At 43.4% G+C, this 18,658-nt stretch overlaps 1 protein-coding gene across 6 annotated transcripts in view; it reads right to left on the reverse strand.

Annotated features, from left to right (window-relative positions):
- cpne4b (copine IVb) overlaps positions 1–18,658 on the reverse strand; it is a 379,388-nt gene that overhangs the window by 176,446 nt on the left and 184,284 nt on the right. The gene's annotated exons all lie outside the window — the stretch shown is intronic.

The raw sequence follows: 18,658 nt of genomic DNA on the forward strand, positions 1-18,658 counted from the left end.
GACTCATCAAGGCTCCTTAAACAGCACCTTCCAAATCCGTGACCTCTACCAACTAGAAGGACAAGGGCATCAGATACTTGGGAACACCATCACCTGCAAGTTCCCCTCCAAGCCACCCACCATCCTGACTTGGAACTACATCGCCGTTCCTTCACTGTCATTGGGTCAAAATCCTGGAACTCCCTTCCTAACAGCACTGTGGGTGTACCTACCCCACAAGGACTGCAGCGGTTCAAGAAAGCAGCTCGCCACCACCTTCTCAAGAGCAATTAGGGATAGGCAATAAATGCTGGCCTAGCCAGCGAAGCCCACATCCCAGGAACGAATAAAAAAAATACCAAAGGCAGCAATTCAGGTTTCTCTGTCTGCAACTACCTGGATGAACTCCGCAAATTCAGCCTGTTTATACACTGATTGTTTTCCCACAAAGGTGATATTTGATGCGTAGACAGACTGACTAGTTGTACTGGTTGTTTACTTCCAAACAGCTATATTTTGGATTATAGTGCCAATGTTGGCCTGGATTTCATAGTCAGCGGTGAAGTGACCGAACGTGTCACTGATCTTGAAGAACACTGCCCACAATCATTTCTGTGGTGTGGAATGTCTTCCTTTCCGAATGTAAATTTGAATCTAATGCCAAGTCAAGGCGATCTCCAGGTGTCCAGCAACAGTGATGTCATCAATGCAGCCAATCACATTAAAGAATTCTCACAGACAGCAAATCAGGAAGTAAAAAGCACCGATTATCCTTCACTTCTAAATCATTTTAAAGAGAGTGAAATAAATACTGGGACATATATATGGGATTAAGGAAGAAGCTGAAATATCAAATAAACTTTAAATAAAGTTTATTAGAAAAATTCCATAGGTTTTTAGTTTTAGTTTATCATAATCGAGAAATTTGACATTCCACAAATATAAAAGTAGCTTTTCAAGGACATTCAACAATGTGCAACTTTATCAAGGGTTTTACAGTGAGATGAGTAGAGTAAACATGGAAGTTCACATCAATTCAAGTGATTTCAAAAGATTTCCATCTGCAGGCTATAAAGGGATTATAGAGAGGGTAAGTGAGTGGGCAAAGACCTGGCAAATGGAGTATAATGTGGGAAAGTTGGAAATTATCCACTTTGGCAGGAAGAATAAAAAAGAAAGCATATTATCTAAATGGTGAGAGATTGCAGAGCTCTGAGATGCAGAGGGATCTGGGTGTCCTGGTGCATGAATCGCAAGAGGTTAACATGCAGGTACAGCACATAATTAGGAAAGCTAATAGAATGTTATCGTTTATCGCGAGGGGAATTGGATACAAAAGTAGGGAGGTTATGCTTCAGCTATACAGGGCATTGGTGAGACCACATCTGGAGTACTGTGTACAGTACTGGTCTCCTTATCTAAGGAAGGATGTAAATGCATTGGAGCCAGCACAGAGAAGGTTTACTAGACTAATACTTGGAGTGGGCGGGCTGTCTGATGAGGAAAGATTGGACAGGCTAGGCTTATTTCCACTGGACTTTAGAAGAGTAACAGGCGACATGATAGAAACATATAAGATTCTGAGGGTTCTGATGAAGGGTCACTGACCTGAAACGTTAACTCTGCTTCTCTCTCCACAGATGTTGCCAGACCTGCTGAGTATTTCCAGCATGTCTTGTTTTTATTTAAGATCCTGAGGGGTCTTGACAGGGTGGATGTGGAAAGGATGTTTCCTCTTGTGGGAAAATCTAGAACTATGTGTCACCGTTTAAAAATAAGGGGCCTCCCATTTAAGACAGAGACGAGAAGAATTTTTTCTCTCAGAGGGTCGTGAGTCTTTGGAATTCTCTTCCTCAAAAGGCGGTGGAAGCAGAGTCTTTGAATATTTTTAAGGCAGAGGTAGATAGATTCTTGATAAGCAAGGGGGTGAATGGTTATCAGGGGTAGGTGGAAATGTGGAGTAAATCTTCAGCCATGAACTTATTGAATGGCAAAGCAGGCTCGAAGGGCTGAGTGCCCTACTCCTGCTCCTAATTCGTATGTTCGTAGTACTTCAGCAGCACTCTCTATGGAGAAGGAGCAGGGAATCACCGACAGTAACTTCTTGATTTCCACGTTCAACTGCGCAAGTGCAGACTCCAGAAGTTGCTGTCATTTTCACAGTTGCAATGACAATGAAAACTGACCATTTCGCCATCATTACAACTGCAAATTCTGGACCATTATTCCACATTAATCACTCATGGTCGAGAATTGAACTAGCCAGCGCTCCCTTGCATTCCAGTCAATAAGCAGGCATCTGGCATAGAATACAACCGCTTTATTCACGTTCCTGGTTACATCTCTTCCCAGGAAACCGTCTGGTCCAAAGATCCATGGTGGTTACTGTGGTCTAGTTCTATTATTAACCCTCAACTCTCCAACATGCCCAACAGACTTTGGCAGAAGTTCAGCAAAAACCCCATCAGCATACATAAGGGGGCTCTCACAGAGCAGCAAAAGTGGGAGAAGCCCTGAGAAAATTCACCCCCACTCTCTAACAAGAGGCCGAGTGGGAAGGAGCTGGCTGAGGATGGAAGACACCTTCTGCTGGACAATGCAAATCTTAAATTCATCTTTGCAGAGGGTAGAAGAACGTTTTTTGGTGTGGAACCTGTAGCTATGAAGTTGAACTACGTCATATTAACCGACGAATGCTTGATGTGTTTGTACAAAATGTGTCAGTCAGAATTTTAATAGAGGTGCCAGCCAGCCACTCGTCTCAAAACAAGACATGGCCTCAGTTCAAAAAGCAGACAAACACGAGTCGGCCATTCTTCCCCTTGACCCTGTTCCGTCCTTGAATTCGATCAATGCTGATCTGTACCTCGATTCCATTTACCTGCTTTTGTCAATATCCCTTGATAACCTTTCCTAACAAATATCTATCAATCTCAGCCTTGAAATTTCAACTCGCATACCATCGACAGCCTTTCAGGAAAGAGTGTTCCAGATTTCTCCTACCCTTTCACATGAAAAAAATATTTGCATTTATAAAATAACTAAAGCCAATGAAGCATTTTTGAAGTGTAGTCACTGTTGAAAAGTAGGAAACGCAAGCAGCCAACTTGCACACAGCAAGCTCCCACAAACAGCCATGTGATAATGACCAGATCATGGGTTTTTGTGATGTTGATTGAGGTATAAATATTGGCCAGAACACTGGGGAGAACTCCCCTGCTCTTCTTCAAAACAATGTCATGGGATCTTTCACATCCACCTGAGGGGGTAGATGGGCCTTGGTTTAACATCTCAACCAAAAGATGACACCGATGACAGTGCAGCACTCCCTCACTGGACTGTCAGCCTGGGTTTTTATGTTCAAATTCTGGAGTGGGACTTGAATCCACAACCTTCAGACTCAGAGACAAGAGTGCTACCCACTGAGTCAAAGCTGATGCTTATGAATTCATTAAGTGTCTCCACACTAAGACAGCGGCGTGTCATTTGAAGACCTAAATACTACAAAGCGCAAATATTAATTGTGGACCATTACGAGGCATTAATAGATTATTGAAAAATAAACAGTGCATGGGAGATGATTGAACCATTTCTAATTATCATCCATAAAGTTCATTATATGTTTTCCTCAGGTGTGCTACTAACTGTACTGAGTATCTGATAAGGATTTCAGTTCATGAGCTCTGACATATGGAGTATTTGGATGAAATGCTCATGAATTTTCATTCCTGACTCTCTGCAAACATCCATCAAAATTCATCAGGCAGGTTTGAGCACATTCTGGAATACCAATGGATGCACTCTGCCATTTTTTAAATTCATTAATATTGTAGTGATGGTGACATTTCACCTCTATGCAAGTTCTTGAATATTTGTTTAAACATGCTTAGAACGTCCATGGAGTGTAATAAACAATCAAGTAAATTGTTCGGCCAGAATTTACCATAGCCAGAAAATGCACTTGCCCTTGCTATTTAATTGCCAGGAGACTTTGGACTGGAAGCTGCTGTTAGTGGGACAGCAAAATGGTGCAACAGCCTCCACAGAGTGACCGAGACTTGGGGTTGAATTTTCGCCACAGAGGCAGGAAACAGGAGCCAGATCTGTTTTTGGTTCAGAAACCTGCCTCCAGTGGGAAACTGTTAAAGTTCAGATTTCCACATGGGGTGAGTCCTTAATTGACATGGAGATGGGTTTCCTGTCCATTTATACCCAGTGGGGACACGAATGGGGATGGGTCAGATTTAGATTCCCAAGGACAGCCATCACTGAGGCTGCAGGTTGTCCTGAGGGAGAGATCTGCAGTTTGGGCCAAAGCCCTCCACTGCAACAGATGGGAGTGAGATGTCACTGGGGTGCTGGAGGCCTGGCACCAGGGGCAGGGCAGGGCAGACCTTCGCTTCATCTATGTCCACCTGGATCTAATGCTGGAGGCAGTGATGGAGAGGAGGGAGGTCCTCTTTACGGAGGGTGGCAGGAGGAGGCCACCTCATCATGCACCAGGGGCACCTCTCTATTCAGCGTCATCTCCCTCTGCCTCCAATTCCTCCTCCTCTCTAACCTCCTGCTCCTTTCCGGGTCTCACTATCCTCAAGGTCCACACCTCTCTGGAGGGCCATGTTATGGAGAGCACAGCAGATCACCACAATGACCGAGACCATTGCAGGAGGGTGTTGCAGGATGCCCTGCACCTGGGGGAAGCCAGCGATGGTGGTGAAACACAATGCCCCTCTGTCCCTGCGAGGCTGTGTCTGTCGTTAAATAAATGTGCTGTCCAGCTCTGCATAGAGGGCATCAGTGACCAGCGAGATGCAGTGACGTGCAACAGTTTTTGAGATGCCACTAGGTTCTGCAACTGATCTTTGGAAGGTGAAGTTGTTCAAGGCAACAGTGACCTTGACGTTCACTGGCAGGGCACGGCGACCAGTGCTGCGAGGTGCGAGGTCTTCAGCAAAGATGGTACAAATGTCTGTGACCATCTGCACAGAGAATCACAGTCTTCTGTAGCGCTGGGTCTCAGTCGCCTCCAGGTAGCTCCATCTTTGATGGTCGATCCTATGTTAAGCGTTTAGCCTCTGTTGACTTCCTGCCTCTCTTTCCTCTCCCGTGCACTCCTGATGCCCGGGATTCTGCCCTTCCGGTGGAGAGTGTTGGCCCTCATCACCACTGGGCCCAAAATCTGACAGTTGTGCCCCCCATTGCCAACTGCAGCCTTCCTTCTGGGTAGGTGCTACCAATTGCCCTTGGCAGGCTTACCCCCTGCTCTTCTGCACCGGTGATACTGGGGGGGGGGGGGGGGGGGGGGGGGGGGAGGGCGGAGGGGGGAGTGGTCTAACCCCATTCATAGTCGGAGCGCTGAGTACCCAGTCTCCCTGCCAACTGTACAGCACCAAGGGTACCCGCTTACTAAGTGCCAAGACCCCCTTGGCCCTGCTCACCCTTTTATGGGGCCGGACCCTTGCCTGGGGCAGCCATGGCTGGCTCCCCACTCTTTACCAGCCTGTGTTCAGATAACCTCCCCAGCCCTTTAAAAATTTGAACTTGAACGCCTGACAATATCTTCACAAGCTTGTCCAACAGTGTTAATTGGCCTTAATTGGGAAGAGAGCAGGATTCCGGTCTTGCCCTCCCTCCATCCCGGTGATTATTGCTGACACCAGGATCAGCACCTTGAAATAGACGTACTGCTTGGGGCCGGTATTTCCGGGGGCCCCCGCCTCCGTTTCCGACTTCAAGGGGGCCCCAAAAATTAGTCCACAGCAACAGCCCCACCTTTCAGCCCCAAGGTACTTCGCAGTCCAACACCCAAGTTTGAGTGTTGTAGTACAAAGGCCCGAAGCAAATTACATTTGAAAAAAGGCTATTATTTTGTGAATATTTGGTTCAAATATTGAATGGATATTGAAAAATAGTCACAGTAACCAATGAGTTCTACCGCTCAAAAGCAAGCTAGAAAAAGTGCCTGAAGCAAACAATGCAAACGAGTGACATCGAAGGTTTTACTGGCGTGATCCAGTTTTCTTACAGAAGCAGTAAATGACGTCTGGTTAGAACTGAAAGGACAGATGCTTGAAAGCTGAATTTGGAACAAATCCAAACCGAGCTGTGAATGTTCTCACGTGGCATGATTTGAAGCAATTTACTGTACAATTCATTCTCTGGAATCTCAACACAAAATCTGTTATGCACAGAGGAAAGAAGTGGAGCAGTGAAAATATCATAAACATAATCCTTGTACTACATTCCTAATAAACAGAACATGTGAGTAACTGTTGATAACCACCAGCATTTATCACTGGATCATCTCTAAATGGCACCTAAATAGTAATAGGAACAAAGGAAAATCCACAGATTTGTTGAGCTTGGCATAAGAACATAAGAGCTTAAGAATTAGGAGCAAGAGGAAGCCACTCTGCCCCTTGAACCAGCTCCGCCATTCAATATGATCCTCGCTGATCTACTACCTCAGCTCCACTTTCTCGCCTGCTGCTCATATTCCCTCAATATCCAAGAATGTACTGATTGCAGTCTTGAATAAACTCAACGACTGAGCATCCACAACTCTCTAGGGTAGAGAATTCCAAAGGGTCACAGCCTTCTGAAGGAAGAAATTTCTCCTCCTCTCAGTCCTAAATGGCCAACCCCTTATTCGGAGACAATGACCCCGAGTTCCACACTCTCCAGTCAGGAAAAACAGCCTCTCAGCATCTGCCCTATCAAGTCCTCTAAGAATATTATACTTTTCAATGATATCACCCCTCATTCTTCTAAACTCCAGAGAACACATGCCCATTTGCAAACATAAAAGTACTGAATAAATTGATACTGATCTGAGTAGATCTGTGTGAATCATGGATTTCCAGTTTTATATTACTTCTCAGCAAAAGGAGATTTTCTCCAACTTCAGATGAGCTAAGATGTAGCAACACTCCAGAAGCTCCAACGCTCATCCCCATGCAATGCAGAACTGTACCTACATATCAGTAAATAGGAGTATAGCAAGGCCTGGAATAAGACCATAACTGCTAGATACCAGAGCATGAATTGGAGAGACTTGTACAGGTAGGTACTCACGAGCCCTCAGGTTGCAGCAGTATCTGTGAGGCTCAATTCAAAATGTTGTACTGCATGTACCACAGAGATATGTACAAAATCATCATGTCCATCATATAATAACTGCAGACATTTCAGTCACCCTGAATGGGAAAGCCAGAGAAGATGAGCCCAATTTTAACTCTGTGCAAGTGGGTGGATTTTGAATGTTAAAATCAGGGGGATGTGTCCTAAATGCTGTGCTGCCAGATACATTCCTGATCCTGCCCCATGTTCAAACATTATGGGCAATGGACTGCTCACTGGACAATGAGACTGAGCACAGCTTTTCTTTATAATGGTGAAGTGCATACTCTCACATCAAATGTTTGAGCCAGGCACCTGCGGGTGTGAAGTGCCCTTCACCTTGAATCAGGGAAATTCTAGAGCAGTTCTGATGAAAGGTCACACAGACCTGAAACATCAACTCTGCTTCTCTCTCCACAGATGCTGCCTGACTTGCTGAGTACTTCCAGCACTTTCTGTTTTTGTTTCAGATTTGCAGCATCTGCAATATTTTGCTTTTGTAAATTCTAGAGAATCCTGGAGGTCCACACCTTACAATCACTACCACCAATTCCCTAACTCCCTCATGAAGTAGGACCAACCTGCAAAACTAGACCCATGGGCGACCATTGTAATGGGTTATCTCCTAACCCAGCACATCTGTAAACTGCCCTGACATGCTGCTGTATGTCAACAAACTTGAGGTTTGCTGCAAGCCTTCTAGATATGTAAAGGTAAGGCTAACATAATTTCTCTCATTAAATTAATCTGGTTATGAGTACAAAAACATGCATTTCTATAGCACCTTTAACAAATTAAACATCCCAAGGCACTTCACAGGGGGGTGTGCTCAGATAAAATTTGACGCTGAGCCACACAAGGAAACATTTGGACAAATGGCCAAAAAGACATTAGTCAAAGAAGTAAGTTTCAGTGCTGCATCTCTAAAAAAAAACTAAGTCTCTTAAAGGGGGAAGAGAGAAGTGGAGAGTCTGCAAACGGTGAAGAGATTAAAATTTGGGTTGCGCATTAGGCCAGAATTGGAGGAGGGCAGAGATCATAAAGTCTTAGAGACATGGAAACATAGAAAATAGGAGCAGGAGTAGGCCATTCGGCCCTTCGAGCCTGCTCCGCCATTCATAATGATCATGGCTGATCATCCAACTCAGTAACCTGTTCCCGCTTTCGCCCCATACCCTTTGATCCCTTTAGACCCAAGAGCTATAACTAACTCCTTTTTGAAAACATTCAATGTTTTGGCCTCAACTGCTTTCTGTGGTAGTGAATTCCACAGGCTCACCACTCTCTGGGTGAAGAAATTTCTCCTCATCTCAGTCCTGAAAGGTTTACCCCATCTCCTTACACTATGACCCCTGGTTCTGGACTCTCCCACCATCGGGAACATCCTTCCTGCATCTACCCTGTCAAGTCCTGTTAGAATTTTATAGGTTTCTATAGGTCTTGGAGGACTGGAGGAGATTACAAAGACAGGAAAGAGTGAGGCCAAGCAGGGATTTGAAAAGAAATATGAGAATTTTGTTTTAAAAAACGAGGCATTCCGGTCCTGGAGCCAATGTAGGCCAGTGAGCACATCAGTGATGGGGGAACGGGACTTGGCGAGAGTTAAGGTATGGGCAACAGAGTTTTGGATGAGCTCAAGATGATATAGGGGGCTGAATTTTTCCAGCTATCAGCAGCGAGCTTCAAAAACGGCAGGGTGCACATGCGAGATTTGCTCTGCGGAGCCGCCACGATATTTAGTGCAGCAACTCATTCAAATGGCCGAGACAGACTACCCTCCTCACCCCTCCCCCTCACTCGGTCCCGGCAACGGCATCTGGCACCACTGTGCAGGTGCCACACCATTTTTAAAAAGGGCTTCCAGCCCTTCAGTTTAATTTACATTTTTTCTGTTGCGAGAGTTCTAAAATTAACATGAAAAATTTATTGGAAGTTTCAATCCACTCTCCCAACCCCCCAGTGACTAAACACTTTATTAATTGCCTTTTCCCCCAACCAAAAAATTTACCTCGCGATCCCGACCTTCCCCCACCTCAAAGTTTATAACCTTTTACCTTCAACCCCTTGCCACCATCCCCTCCACCAATCACATTAATTTTCCCCACCTCCCGCAGCCCCCACTGCCCTGAAAAACTTACCTGCTCCCCAATCCCAACCAGTGTTCCACCCCGGATGTCCAAACAGAGATCCGAAGGTGCGGGAGTTCCGGCAACTGACTGGAAAACCGCAGCAGGACGGCCTTCGGCAGCAGGTAAGTGATTAATTCATTAATTTCAATGTATTAACATATTTAAATTTTGATACTGCTCCCAAGCGGCGGGGGAGGCCCGCCATGAGTCCTTGCCGCCGCCGGTAATACGTGGCGGGGCCTTCCCTGTATCGAGGCCCGTGGCGGGCCCTTCCCGCTGGTATTTTCCAGGCACCCCCCCCCAACTACAATCCCCGACATCGAAGGCCCAGTAAAATTCAGCCCAGAATTTAATATAACCCAATAAACACAGCATTTATATAGGATCTTATTCAGTAATTTCCAGGGAATTCATCAGTAGATCTGTTGAAGTGAAATGAGCCTTCATGGATACTTCAGATCACTGAGTAGTTGCACTCACACAGTGAGGATATTGATCTGGCTAGAAACAACATGATTTAAAATTCCTCAGTGCAGGCAGAATGACTGAGAGAATTAATTTGTAAAATACATCCCAAAAGCTGGAAAGTGAAATGAAACTATCCAATTTGTTGCTAAGCTCCACAGTTCACTAACAGCATGCCAATGCAGGGCTGCAGTGTTTCAACAGTGCACTAACAGCACGATTTAGCACTCATTAGTTCAACTCCCTTTATACTACCAGCTTCATCTTTTAAAATACTCACATATGGATTGCAATCACTTTTTAGTAGCTTTTTATGATGAAGCAGAGTATTACAAGAATGATAAATATTTAGCAGAGTTGGAAAATCCACAAGTGCACGTTGCATAAATACGTCCATGCACTAATTTAAATAATATAGGTGCAACAGACAGCTCAGTAACTGGATAGTCATGCTGTAGTTTACTGCGCTGCCACATTCAGACCAATACCTGAAGAGAACAGTTCGCAGCTCGCAACACCTCAGTTATACTGCGTGCTGTGAAACACACTCTGGATGTCAAGAGCTTCCATGCACGGGCAGAAAGTTCCTCCCAATCAGATACATTTTGAACTTTCTGAAAGCACAGGTAGTAACATTCAATTTCTGAAATGTTGGTTGGATTTCACGGTCAGCGTCGAAATGACAACACTCGCTGCTAACCTCTTAAAAAAAAAGTGACACAAAGATCTAGCGATCCCTGTGGCATGGATTTCACCTCCCCTATGTTAATTGGATATCAAGTGGATCTCCAGGCTCCTAGCAACAGTGCTGTCACCAAGTATGGTAAGCAGCCAATCACATTGAAGGATTCCGATAGACAGCAAACCGAGAAGTAAAATGCACTGATTATCCTTCACTTTTTATAAATTTTACAGAGCGAAATTAAGATTGGGGCATATATATTAGAAGCTGAAATATCAATCTTCATAAAAAATAATTTTCATTATGTTAGAAATATCATAATGGAAAAATTTGACATTACATAAACATAAAATTAGTTTTCCAGGGCCAGAGAGATTACTCAGAAGTTGTTATGACTTAGTACGCTGTGTAAAAACACCTCATTAGCAAGGCATAACTTTCTCAAGGGTTTTTAACAGCGATATTACAGCATAAAAGATGAAGTTCTCATCAGTGATTTATAAAGATTGGAGTCTGGAGGTCCTCAACAGCGCACCCTGTGGAGGTGTGACAAATTACAGACAGCAACTTCTGGATTTCTGCCTTTAACTGCGTATGTGTGGACGTCAGAAGTTGCTGTCAGTTTCACAGGGTAGTGACAGTGAATGCTGATGGTTCTGCTGCCATTACAACTGCAAACTTTGAGACATTACTTTTTATCCACTTAAGCTTCTAAAGTGTTCAGGAGATACAACAGATACCCTGAGCATTTCTTTTTTAACACCCAACTCAACACCAAATTGGCACCAAGCCTAAAAAGTGCGAGATTGCCTCTCCAAACCCTCCATTCATGGCACGAAAGTAGCAGTATTGATCTGCTGGTTACAGGATTCTCAGTTGTGATGCTTATTCACTGGGTGATCTGGTTGACACTGTTCAAATGCCATGATGATGTTGGGTCTGGTCATTCAATAAAAACCACGTTAGGCAGGTCCTGTCTCAGGCTCAGCCGGACTGCTTGCAACCTTGGCATCCTATTGACCTCTGAGTCAAGCTTCAGCCCCATACCCCATATGGGGAGGCGATGGCATAGTGGTAATGTCACTGGACTAGTAACCCAGAGACCCAGGCTATTGCTCTGGAGACATGGGTTTGAATCCCACCACAGCAGATGGTGAAATTTGAATTCAATTAATCTGGGAATTAAAAAGCTAGTCTAATGGTGACCACAAAATCATTGTCGATTGTTGTAAAAACCCATCTGGCTCACTAATGTCCTTTAGGGAAGGAAATATGGCCTACATGTGACTGCAGACCCACAGCAACGTGGTTGATTCTTAAAATGCCTAACAAGCTACTCAGCTGAAGTGTAATTAGGGATGGGTGATAAATGCTGGCCTAGCCAGCGACGACCTCATCCCACAAATTTTTTTTTTTTTTTAAAACCCTCTCCATCACCAAGACGACCGACTTCCATCTCTAATATTTTCTGTCTCTGCCCCTGCTTCAGCCCATCTACTGCCGATATCCTGAGTATGCTCTTGTTCCTCCAGACTGGACTATTCAAATGTTTTCATGGGCTGGCCTCCCATCTTCCAACCTCCATAAACTTCCAAAACTCTGCTGCCCATGTGCAAATTCACACCACGTCCCGCTCACCCTTCACCTTCCCAGCTCTGTAACCTTCTCCACCCCTATGACCATCCAAGAATTCTGTTCCCCTCCAATTCTGGCCTCTTGTGCATCGCCACTTCCCTCAACCTACCCTTGGCTAACATGCCTTCAGCTGACTTGGCCCTAAGCTCTGGAATTCCATCCAGAAACCTCCCTACCTCTCTCTCCTCCTTTAAGGTGCTCCTTGAAACCTATCCCATCCTAATGTCTCCTTCTTTGGCCAATTTTTGTTTGATTACACTCCCAACGCCTTTGCCTTGGAATGTTTTATGATGTTTCTCTATGCTATAGAAATGCAAACTGTTGTTGTTATTGGATATATTCTCTAATCAGTGTATAAACAGACTCTAGATAACATAAAATTTTACTAATATTCAGGAAACTGGAGACAGAACTGCTACACGTGACAATGATGCAGAACAGAAGGACATTGTAGGTACAGTGCCCTGTAAAATTGCTAAAAGGTTGAATCACAGAATGGCTACCGCACTCTAAGAAGGAGGCTATCCAGCCTATTGTGTCCTTGCCAACTGACTTCAGGAATTGTAAGGCTAAGACTGTGTAAACTGCCTGAGGATGGTAATGCAATATGGAGTTCACCAGGAAACAAATAGCGAATACAGGCATTTAAGTCTTAATCTCATTATCCCTGGTCAGGTTCAGGAAAGGAGCTCTTAATGTGTTGTAAAACATGCCCCAACCTCTCATATTTGTTTGGGCCCCTTTGTTAACGGATGATGTAAAAGTACAACTGATTTGTCTGGAGGCCTGTACTTCAGTGCTGACATATTGGGGATGATTATTACTAAAAGGGCAAGCCCTTCTGATACCTAGGTCACTCAGAAGCAGAGTATTTCTTTCTGACAGAAGTAGCAGTCGTTCTTATTCTCCATGCTAATGGGAAGCTGATTATTATATCCTCTTCTTACGTGAGAACATTGACTGTAAGGTGTAAGGTATCCTGACCAGTTCAAGCAGCTAACTTGCGGCTACAGCAGCCCATCATGGAATGTGCCTTGGCAAAGCAGATTGGGAAGAGGTGCAGTGGTTTTTGTCGAGGTTCATCCCGAGCAGCTCTGTAACACAGGACTCTGTGCTCTACGGGCTGTTCCCAGGAACGCAGAGAGAGATAAAAATCAACAGTTGCTGGAGGACCATCAACCCAGTGAAGGACAGTCTTTGGTCTGCCTGAAACTTGCTGGTCTTCCAGAGAAAAGAGTTGTCTACGACTGAGTGTTGCAGACTAGCACATTCCAAGGTCCAGCACTACGTGCTGAGGGACGTTCTAAAGCTTGGGGCAGCTGCGGCAAAGGCTCAATGGGGAAAGACCACTGTGTAAGGTCCCCTCGCCATAGTGAACTGAGGGGCTGAAACCCATGGAAAACTCCTCGGGCTGTATACACCAAAATGTTTTTTTACTATGTAATGCCAATGTACATTACATTTAAAATGAAATGGCAAGAATTGTGAGATACTTCATGTTTTTCTGTATTGAAGAAATCTAATCGCTATTGTACCTTCCGAAATGTGAAATTTGAAATGTTTTATTTTTGCAAATTTATATGAATAATGTATATTTTTGGGAACAAAATTGTAAATAGAACTTGAAATGGGGGTATTGAGGCAACTCATGTAATGTATTGATAGAAACTGACCTGTATTGTACTTTATTAAATGTCCAATTTGAATTGTTTTGTAATGTATCTTTACAAATTTTATGAATAAAGTATATTTTTGGGAACACCATTACAGGAAGCACGAAATGTGTTATTTAATTGTGAGTGACCTAAGATCAGGATAGTTGAGAAGGAATTATTGCCACTCGTGTGGAAGGTGCGTTGACTCGGAACCAAAGATCCAAATGAAACACAACAAAGGTTCTCAACACTTCAGAAACTAATGTCTATGTCCCAGGGAAAGAAGGAGATTAACCCAACCATGCTGCTGATAAGGATGAGGTCATGTAAACTCTGATTGCTGTTAATCACACATGCAGACTGGGGCTATTTGATAGACTGGCTATTCAAAGCTGTTAACTTGTTACTCCTGGGAATTACTAATTGCACTCATTTATAAACTTTGACTCTGGCTATCACTACAGTGAATACGCTAACTACATTAGTGCTGATTTACAGTGATACACAATTTCCGGTGCAATATTTGCAGCTCGTTTTGTTAAATAACTCTGTCCATTAATGTTTTGCCACTCAATTGCTTGGTAACACAAATTATATTTATGCTTTGTGTACCCAAGTTTAACTTTAAGTCGTGCATTGTGACCAGTAAATAATGTTCAGCACATGGCTTGTGGTCTGGCTTCTTCCTTACAATGTGGAAACAAGCCCTCTGGTTCAATGAGTCCATGTTGGTATTCATGTTTAGTTTTCCTAATCCTATATTCCCACTCTTTTCCCATATCTCCTTATTCATTCAATCACCTATGTTATCTTTGTGGGATCTTGTTGTGCACAACTTGCCTGCCACTTTCCCCTACATTACAATAGTGACCACACGTCAAAGGTACTCCATTGCTCGTAAAGTGCTCTGGGACATTCTGAGGTTGTGAAAGGTGCTATTTAAATGCAAGTTCTTTCTTTAAAGACCAGATGTTTTAAAAAAAAAAGAGAAATAAATACAGAAAGTGCTGGAAATACTCAGCAGGTCAGGCAGTATCTGTGGAGAGAGAAGCAGAGCTAACATTTCAGGTCTGTGACCTTTCATCAGAACAAAGACCTGAAACGTTAACTCTGCTTCTCTCTCCACAGACGCTGCCTGACCTGCTGAGTATTTCCAGCATTTTCAGTTTTTATTTCAGATTTCCAGCATCTGCAGTATTTTGCTTTTATTACTGAAAAAAAAGAGACCTAGCGATAGTGAGATTAAGACAGGGGCAGTGCAACTCTGGCAGAACTGGGGCCATGTTCACAGATTGTCACATACATAGTTAATATCATAGGTTGCGGCTGGATTGATTTTACAACTTAGTTTGCATCTTGTGTTTATGGCCAGTCGCTAAAGTAACAAAAATATTTCGGTGAAAATCATTCACAGGGGAAATTATCTCAAGAACTGTAAGTGCCCCAATAGTGAAAGCATCTGATATAAAACTGACTCTTAAGGGTCTCCACACTGGGTTTCAAAATATGCAGATCTCTCTTCACTTAACATCTCTAAAAGTGGCATCATTTTTAGTGATGGGTATATTTAGAAATAGAGGACTTATAAAACATTTCTTCATGTCTTGCTTTTTTAAAAATACACTTTTTCTTTAAAAAAAAAATAAGCTGTACTCCAGTTAAATTTCTGATTTGTACATAAAAGATTCAAAATCCTCAGGAGGTCATCTCCACGACCATGGAATGGAAACAGCAGCTGAATAAACCTGACAAGACACCAAAGCAACAGATTTATAAAGTGATTTATTAATCAAAGCTTTCAAGAGAAATGCTTATGAATTACTGTTTAACTCCAGGCAATGAGCAATGGGCACAATTACAAAAGGAGAAGCTTGAGACACCAACGTAGGAATAGTCAGCAGTTAAGAGTGTTTCTTGCACTGAATGCTTCATTGGCCAATCATGCAGAGCTGAAAATAAAACTCTTAACACTTGCCACATGACACCAGATACTTTGGAGTTAGACCAGCCTCTCACATTCTACCCTCTGTAAACCTGATGTCATCTAAAACTCTGCCACCTGTGTCCTAACTCACACCAAGTCCCGTTCCCCCATCACCCTTGTGCTCACTAACTTACATTGACTTCTGGTCGAGCAACATGTTGATTTTAAGATTCTCATCCTTGTTTTCAAACTCCTCCCTATCTCTGTAATCTTCTCCAGTCCTACAATCCTCCGAGATATCTGCACTCCTCTAATTCTGGCCTCCTGATTTTCATCGCTCCACCACTGGCGGCCGTGCCTTCAGCTGCCTATGCACTAAGCTCTGGAATACCCTCCCTACATCTCGCTGGCTCTCCACCTCCCTTTCCTCCTTTAACACACTCCTTATAACCTACCTCTTTGACCAAGCTTTTGGTCATCTGCTCTAAAATCACCTTATGTGGCTCGGTGTCAATTTTTTTTATAACACTCCTGTGAAGTGCTTTGGGACACTTTATTATATGAAAGGTGTTATATAAATACAAGTTGTTGTCAGCATTGCGAGGCATTTCTTTCTCAGTTACACAAGACATGCCTACCACAGGGTAAGAAAAGTCAAAGATAATCAGCTTAAAAATACGCTATTCAAAATATGTGACCAACAATAACAAATGGCTGGCAGTGATATTAAGGCAGTAATTCAATCTCAGTCTGCTAACGGCCGTAAATCTACCCTTCCCCCCCCAAGCTTCCTTTTCAGAATTATTCTGGCATTATCTGTGTTGCTCCACTGGATTACAGCCTTGTAACTCATTGTCAGTTATTTATTATCCTATATATAAAGCACTCTGCACTGGATACCAAAACAAAGTGCAGTACCCAAGTCGGAGTTATGTCCTTTTTCAGTCTGTAATGTCACTTAACTCTCCATGAGGGGATTCCCTTTTATCCATGCTAAGCCTCATTTCTTTTAACTGCAATGTTGATTCTGATGTCAACTGACAAGACACGGTATTTAAACACAGTAAAAACGCACTCAGCAATTCAAAGTTGCAACTGCGCAGTCACTGCCAAGCAGATTTATGCTGTTCTCTGAAAGTAACAGGGACAAGTCACAACATAGCATTGCAAAAGACAAAAAGAAAACATAACGAGGACTAATGCTGAATTCCTTGTGGAAAAAACAACTCCACAGCAATGAGCAGCAGACAGATTGGATATAACCCTGAGAAAGGACATGAATTAGAGCATGAACACTAAGTGGTAGTTATCATGTTTAATAACACTTATCATTTATAGCTTCCATTCTACACATTCAAAATTCATCAAAGTGGATTAAGGCCAAAAACATCTTTAATCCCCTCTTTTCTCTGCAATGTTCGTTCTTCTTTCAGGCATTTGCTGGTAAGGCGTTACATGAATACTGGCCACTTATAATCCTGGCTATTTGACTGTGGAGTCTATTACAGCTAAATCCAATCCTTTTCCCACTTGGTTTCTACAGAAGCAAATTTCTAGCAGGTGTCACTGGAGGCAAAACAATGGGAGATTTTCCCAATGCTAATCCTGCAGCACTGCAGCCCATTCTGGTAACCTCCTCTGCTGAAACCAGTTTAAATTGACATGGTCCGGGAGCAATGGCCTTCCTGGTCAGCCTGGCTCACAGGGAGAAATAGTACCCTCTTAAATATTGAAGGAGTTCTTCAATTCAATTATTAATTTTTGTCTTTAGCAGAGAAAAAAAAAATGCCGAAGAGCAGTACCGAGGGCGGCACAGTGGTTAGCACCGCAGCTTCACAGTTCTGGGTTCAGTTCTGGGTACTGCCTGTGCGGAGTTTGCAAGTTCTCCCTGTGATCGCGTGGGTTTCCTCCGGGTGCTCCGGTTTCCTCCCACAGCCAAAGACTTGCAGGCTGATAGGTAAATTGGCCATTATAAATTGCCACTAGTATAGGTAGGTGGTCGGGGAATATAGGGGCAGGTGGGAATGTGGTAGGAATATGCGATTAGTGTAGGATTAGTATAAATGGGTGGTTGATGTCGGCACAGACTCGGTGGGCCGAAGGGCCTGTTTCAGTGCTGTATCTCTAAATAAATAAATAAATAAACATGATGTACCTGACTATGCTATCATCCTGCCAATCATGTCACTGAGGAACCTTAATTTATAATTGATGCACAGTCTCTTGCAAGACAATAGACCCTCTAAAGAGGATAACTCAAAATGATGCACAAATTCAAATGGCTCAGAGAATCAGGAAATTGGAACTGAGAAGAATTCTTGTGATGTGCAGGGAATGAACCCCAGACTATTGAGTAACATTGGCTATCTCCTCTATAAACCCAGGTCAGCCCAAGAATTCACAGAATCATTACAGCGCAGAAGGGGGCCATTCAGCCCATCATGTCTGCACCGGCTCTCCAAAAGAGCAATTTACTTCATATCATTCCCCCGCCTTCTCCCCGTAACCCTGCACATTCTTTCCTTTTCATATAACAGTCTAATTCCCTTTTGAATGCTTCAATCGAACCTGCCTCCACCACATTCTCAGGCAGTGCATTCCAGACCTTAACCACTCACTACATGAACGTTTTTCCTCATGTCACTTTTGCTTCTCTTACCCATTACTTGAAATCTGTGCCCTCACATTCTCGATCCCTTCACAAGTGGGAACAGTTTCTCTCTATCTACTCTGTCCAGACCCCTCATGATTTTGAATACCTCTATCAAATCGCTGCTCAGCCTTATCTTCTCCAAGGAAAACAGCCCCAAATTCTTCAATCTATCTTCATAACTGAAATTCTTTATTCCTGGAACCTGCTGTTCCCCTAGTTTGGGAGGTTACTAGCCAATTTTCCGCACATTTAAACAGGGTGAAAAAAAGCTTGCTGCACAATTGCTCATATTTATCCTCTAACTTCTTTATCTCCTCACAACCCATCTTTAACACTAGAACTAGTGTAATGCTCCACTGAACTATCCTCTCATTCTTCCTAAGCTGCAAATACTGTTTCCCATGCAGCTTCCTCCTC

The sequence above is a fragment of the Heterodontus francisci genome, chromosome 2, assembly GCF_036365525.1.
Source record: "Heterodontus francisci isolate sHetFra1 chromosome 2, sHetFra1.hap1, whole genome shotgun sequence".
NCBI lineage: Eukaryota > Metazoa > Chordata > Chondrichthyes > Heterodontiformes > Heterodontidae > Heterodontus > Heterodontus francisci.